We start from the raw sequence: 7,226 nt of genomic DNA, 5'->3' as shown, positions 1-7,226 counted from the left end.
AAAAGCAACAGTAACATCCACCCCTAGGGGTCAGCCACACTTATGTGGCAATATACTACACTTTATCGTGCAGTTACTGTTAATACTTCATTTAGAGAATTAACATTGCTTATATATATATATATATATATATATATATATATATATATATATGTATGTATGTATGTATGTATGTATGTATGTATCCATATTCATATTCATATCCATGTTATCCAATAATTACTGGTATAATCTAATGTTATATTCTGAAAGGAACAGCTGCAGATTTTTCAGAAATCCTTCATGTATAATTTCTCTTTTATCTTTAATACTATGTATCATATGAACATATACTAGACGGCTAATTTACATTTAACTACGCATTGTCTTTTCTCTGTCCCAGAGCACACTGTTTCTTCAGTTGTGGTTATATTTTACATAGGTTTTTCACAGGAACAGTACATTAGTACCTTTTGATATTGTGGATATTCCTCCACATCACTGCAACTTCTTATATTTCTATTTACGTCAATCCTTCCTGCCCATTGAATTATATATATGGTCCACTACATTGCTTCGTGGGCAGTGAGTACTGCGATGGCATTTTCACACAAATGTTTATGATGTGGATCATATCTATTGTGTTAGTTCTAGTAGTAGTAGTAGTAGTAGTAGTAGTAGTAGTAGTAGTAGTAGTAGTAGTAGTAGTAGTTGTTGTTGTTGTTGGTGGTGGTGGTGGTGATGGTGGTGGTGGTGGTGGTAATGGTGCAGTTGCCAGTCTTGATTAAACAGACTTATGATGAAAAGCGTTCCAGTCGTAACCATCCCGTCTTATACGTATTTCAAGGGCTACACATCTTCCAACATATCATTCCATATTTAAAGCAGTGAGGGAAATTTGGCTGTTATTTTTCGTTAGCTCGAGTAAACAAAATCATTGGATATATTTTCATCTTGATTTTTTTCCTCCATTTTTAACTGAAAAACACGATTCTCTCTCTTTTCCTCTCCCTCTCTTACTCCATCCTCTTACCCTCTTTCTTTCTCCATCTCCCACTCTCTCTTCTCTCACCCTCTCCCTCTTTCTCCTTCTATTTCTCTCACTTCTCCTTTCTCTCTCTCCCTATTTCTTTTTTCTTTCTCTCTCTCTCTTTCCTTCCCGCTTTCTTCAATCATTATCAATCATCTATAGTAATTTAGACGGCGACGACTTTATTCTATTCTGTATATCTTAGAACAGTTTTGCGTACTTTGCGGTTTTAAGAATGCAATTGACTGTACAAAAGAATGTTTGTTAGTCCGTTATTGTTCTTGTGTAAGACGTGACCAAACTAGAAGAACTGAGACTTAAGGAGCGGTTTCTTTATTCTATTGACCTTATATTTCAGCAACAATAATAACAATAACAACAGCAGCAATAACAACAACAACTATAATAAACAAAATTGTTTTTCTTTGAGAAGCTATCCTCCACCCGACCACCACCTTTCTTCATCCAAACTGGTTTATGATACGTATCGATTGAAAGTCGACATCTCTCAAATCACTCGAGCTGCGCTATGAACTTCCGTTAAAGGGGTTTGGGATTTAAAAATCACGAAACGAAAGCTATAAGAAGAAGAATGACTGAGAAATATTGAGATATCTTGAAAGATGATTTAATACTGTGATACTCCTTCCATTCGCAGTGTGACAGTTTGACAAAAGATGTGCTTGTTTTAGAAAACTGTATCAAGCTATCTGACTAGCATGTTTATAAGTTGGAAATAACAATGTAACCATGCATTGTGGACAGGTTCAAGAGCTCAATCGTCGACAAAGAATAATTTTGGCTCCTTAGGAGAAATGTCATGTTGTGACTGATAGGTCTACTTAGTTCCCTCCCTACGCCATTTTTTTAAATTTTATTTTAATTACGTTTAGACTGGAAATCATTTGTGGACGACGGATGTAAACGATGTACAGTTTATTGCAAACCTTCCGCTATTGATTGATAGATAGAAGAACTCAGTAACCCGAAAATGATTATAGAAAGTAAATTAAATGCGTAAATTGCATCGAAACGTTTCATGATAATAAAAAATATTCTTTTGGGTTTCTGAATTTAAATTTGCAAACCCTCACCCATTTTTTTTTTAACTCTGAGATATGCTGCAATAAATGGAAACAATTAATAAAATAGCACAGAAATCAACACCGAGCCTCAGTATCGTTCTTGTTCACAGACAAATATTCGGAACATTATCCAATAAAGTAAAGATAGCGGACTGAGTCATCATCTGTATCAGGAAACATGACTTCATCATCATCATCGTCATCATCATCATCATCATCATCATCATCATCATCAACAGCAACAACAACAACAACAATTATTACATCAGGAGTTAGTGATAATATTTCGTAATTAAGTCTTAAAGGTGTTAAAGTGACACAAACTTGGTTGAATGGACATCTGTACTATGTCGATAAGGAAAATTCATTAGCATGCAGGAAACGGAGACTTTAGCAGGTTAAAATATTGTTTCACAAAGAAGGGAGGCGCTCCGATCTCCTGACTCTGGAGTTAAAAAGATACAACGACGATATAACTATACGTAGTGTGATCGAACTGCCAGATGGGATCCACGTTCTCTTGATGTGGAAAATCAGCAAAGTATAATGCCTTGGCCATGAAAAGAGTATTATGCTAAATCATACCAAGGAATAACATTTGTAACTGATTGTAAGGAGTTTATGTGTTATGAGTATCAGAAATGGATTCTATATTATCTTCATTAGTGTTTATTCTCCTCTAATGATCAAATCTGATGGTGTAAAATGAGTTTTTCAATACTCTACGGATGACCACGCACAATGTACCTCACTGAGACAAGCTAACAAATTGATACGAAAGGATGAGTTCAGTGCCTACATAGGACAAAAAGGAGCGGAATTGAACCAATGTTATTGGCAAACATGGTATGGAGAGATGTGACTGTGAAAGGAAATTTCTATATTACGTCCCAAGAAGGGCAGCATCATTATTAACACCATCTTCAAACAAAACAAAAACAGGGAAAATTATCTGGATACATCGACGTTCAAGCATTGGCATGTCCTAGACTACGTCATAATTGGTCAGATGTTGCAGCGAAGGATCTGAACAAAGTTCTGAAATCGTGAGAAACACAACAAAATCCGAGATAGTACGATATCAAGATGGTCCTTGTGTTGTACCACAGTATGTAACATAGATTGTGTTTGATAAAGAACACATCAAGGTTGGTTTTCTTGCGAGTATACTACGCTTGCTCCACTTTTAGACCAACAAGGCCAAGCTTACTACAAGTATCTCTAGGTTTTCAACATTGATTCAAGTAAATTCAGAGAAGCAACTGGGGAGACTGAAACACTTTACCTGCAAGATGAAACTGAAGCAATGAGGAAACGAAACGATCTAGTTTCTTTGTTTAAATTTGCTCGTACAAACACATTTGTAGCATCTGTATTGGACTGAACGACTTTAAGAGACTCAGAGAACGAATACCACTCGTCTAAAAAGAAGCTAAGTCAATTATTTTCCAGGAAGCAGGACAAATTCTTGACGTCTTTGCGGAGCATTTCTATTAATCAATATTCCGAGTAGTGAACTGGGTGAGAAACTTCGCAAAAGATATGTGACGCATAACAAAACTGATGTATAAATACGGACGGATTATTATCATTGCTGTTGTTGTTGCTGTTGTTTTTGTTGTTGTTGTTGTTGTTGTTGTTGTTATTTACTTTTAATCTACATGTTACAATCACTTGCCGAGACACATCCAGCGTCCTAGGGTGAGTGAAGGATAAGAGATGTTGCAGTATGACAGAAAGCTTGGGGAGGGGAAGTAGCAAAGGCAGTAACGAAATATCTTCATGTAATACAACACAGACATTTAAATTGGTAGGGTTTTTCTAAGGAGGTGGGCAGTACTTGTCAGCACAATCTTTTGGATTTCTCTGAAGCATAGTTCTCTTGGGATGTTAGCTAGATGTTTCTGGCATCCCTTTTATATCATACCTAGGGCACCTACACTACAGGAACAGTTCTTACCTAAAGATGCCACATCTTTGCAGCAGCATCGTCATCATCATCTTTATCGTCATCATCATCATTATTGTCGTCGTCGTCGTCATCATTTTTATTATTATTATTGTTCAACACTTGGTAGTTTCAGGCAAATTTCTACAACATCATCAGCTACACCTCCATGTTGCTGGGGCACGTACAGCATTCTGTGTTCTTTTCTGTTGTTGTGAGTGTGAAAACTTTTCCCGATATTGTATTGCGTCAGATTTTTTTTTTTAGGTGAAGTGTAGTTTTTTGTTGTACTATTGTTTGTATTGTGTGTTGAGTGTGTAATGCGTTGATTGCCTAGATTTATGGTGGAAGATTATTTCATTTGATAATTGTTGTATAGACTGTGTCTAATGTTTGTAGAGTGTTTTGTTTAGGTTGTATTATTGAATTGATAGTGTCTTGGGATGTTCCTTACAGGGCTATTCGACTTGACTCAGGATAGATCTTATTGCTAGTAGAGTTTATATGGGTAATAGATTACTTAGATATCCACAAGATATCAATAAGTCATCAAGTGCTCAAAATCCTTCTCATGATTTTTCTGTTCTTAAGAGGTAAACTTTCAGTAGAAACTCTACAAGATATTTCATTCCAATCTTCTCTGGTCATTAATGTATGTTATCCCTCACCGTCACCAATTACCACAGGTACAACCTTTAGAGATTTCATCTTCCAAATCCTTACAATCTCAAATTTTAAGGGGTTGTATTTTTTTTTCATCTTTTTTCTTTGCAAACCTGGAATCAAATGGATATCATGGATCAATCAGTAACCAAATTCGCATTTTCTTGTCTAATATCGTTTTATCCGGTTCGTTATGTTCTATCTTCTCATCTGTTTGAACGGGAAAATCCTACAAAATTTTGCATTTTTCCAACCCAAGCGCTTTTTGTACCTGATGCATGTGGCATGTACTTCCTGCTTCAAACCCCCATTTCTGACCATGCTTCCAGTATAAAACTTTCACGGCTTGATCATACCTCTATCTCTTACATTCTTCTTGAACCAACTTGGAGAACCCTGCAACAGATATGTGTCATTGTTTCATCCTAAACACCACATACTCAACATTTTGCTTACATATTCTCCCCATACACATATTTTCTCAAGCTGTTTACTAGCAGCGCTTGTTCTTGCGTTTTTATACTGCTGCCTTTCTGAACTGATTTCATTGTTTGCACGTTTGACATTTCAGTTCCTTGGCTTCCTTCAAATCTTCCCTGTTTCATTATGAATATTACGCATTTTTCAATCCCAAGTTCCATCACTATATCATTTGAGAAAATGCCAACAGTGCGTGCTTCTCATTTTTCGCATAGAGCTTTATATTATCCATAAAAAGGAGATAATGTTCACCTTCCCAAATTTTTGTTTTCCTCTAATCAATTTAGTACTTCAGTGTTTCATACTTTCCATCATTTTCTCTATATTTTTCTGCCACTCCAGATGTGCTAATTTTCTTTATTTATTCAGCTGTCTGATATGTCTCTTAGTCTTTATGGGGAAATTCCACAAGAACTTGTAATAGCCTCTGATTCATGTTCATACCTCTTTTCTGTTATTTTGATGCTACCCATTCGGCTAACATCCCAATGCATTATTTTGTCTACACAGTCATGTCTACGTTTGTACTTCTTTTGTGCTAGTATACTGCACTCACTCTTTTCCTGTAAATTCTGCATTTGTTGTCTAGCTGAGTTTAGTCGATCTTTGCTTTTATCAGGTTTGTTCTGAGGGCTTATTCGTGAGCAACTATAATTAGCGTTTCTGTTTCTCATTTCGTCAGCCAGGACCAGCGTTCTTTACTCCCGACATTGTCGGTTTGTTGCATGAATTGGCTATGTAGTTCCATCTCTTTTCATCTGTTTGCTCTGTTGCTCTTATTTTTCTATTTGACTTCTACTGTTCCGGTCACTTTTTGGGTATCTCTAGCTGCCGATAGTATTCTTTCTCTACTCTGCACAACGTAATTTTTCAGACCCAGTATCGCACTATTAACAGTGTTTTCTACGTTGAGTAATCCCCTGCCATCTTCCTTTCTTCGTAGATAGAGTCAGTCGGTATTGCTTACAGGATGGTGTGCGTTGTGCATTGTGAGCAGCTTTTTAGTTCTTCTATCCAAATTTTGTCCATTTCAAAAAAGGAGCAGTATATCTCAATACAGGAATATGTATTTATGCATTTATGACTTTAATGATGTTCCCGCCATCCAAACTTGTTTCGAGCACTTTCCTAATTCTCTTCTTGTTCCTTTGGTAACTTTCTCTCTCATTTCTCCTTCCATTATCCTGTCGTCTTGTAGTACTCCAAAGTATTCTTCATTATTCCACAGCGATCTAGTGATGGTGTCTTGTAATGTTATGCCATCAGACTTTACGTTCCGGCCTCTCTTCATATTATTACAACGCATTTATTTATTCCCAACTGATTCCAGATAAAAGAGTCAAGGTCTGTCTCATTTTTTGTATACAAAGTAGGTGATTTGTCAGGAGGGTTATCACAATGACAAAGGGTAGGGGACAGAGTGAGTTTCCTCGGAAAATGCCCCCTGCGTATTTTCACGTTGTCTTACGATATATTTGCATATGTTAGTTCTACCCACCACGCTCTCATTACTTTCTCCAAAAAGTTCTTTATCTTCTCATTGACTCCGAGCATCCTCAGATACTCCCAAGAGCCAGCTGTGTGAGACAAGCCTTCCTGTAATCTATCCATGCAATATCTAAAGTCTCCTGGCCACAGGGGCATATATAAAGGCAGACAAGAATTTGTGTGCGGATTTACATAAAGAAAGAAATGGAAAAGACGGTGAATTGCGATAAAAGTATACATACGGTTGTGATGCATGTGCCTGGTGTACCCTTATCAGACGGGTAGTCATGATGGGTATACTGGGCTTCATATATTTTACCCCAGTGTCACCTTGATAGCATGCACTGCTCTCTCATTCAATAATAATAATAATAATAATAATAATAATAATAATAATAATAATAATAATAATAATACATACTCTGGGATATGCCAATACACACAGATAGAGAAATTAAGGCAAGTAGACCAGATATAGTTGTCAAAGATCATGAAGGAAAAAAATGCCTTCTAATTGATGTTTCAATACCAGCAGATGACAACGTTTCTCTAA

At 36.5% G+C, this 7,226-nt stretch overlaps 1 long non-coding RNA gene across 1 annotated transcript in view; it reads left to right on the top strand.

Moving 5' to 3' along the window:
* The window catches only part of LOC128249595 (uncharacterized), a 67,672-nt gene that overhangs the window by 23,328 nt on the left and 37,118 nt on the right, over window positions 1-7,226 (top strand). The window lies entirely within an intron of this gene.

This window comes from Octopus bimaculoides, chromosome 16, assembly GCF_001194135.2.
Source record: "Octopus bimaculoides isolate UCB-OBI-ISO-001 chromosome 16, ASM119413v2, whole genome shotgun sequence".
Lineage (NCBI taxonomy): Eukaryota > Metazoa > Mollusca > Cephalopoda > Octopoda > Octopodidae > Octopus > Octopus bimaculoides.
The sequence above is the reverse complement of the archived record's forward strand: the minus strand, read 5'-3'. Positions and strand labels throughout refer to the sequence as shown.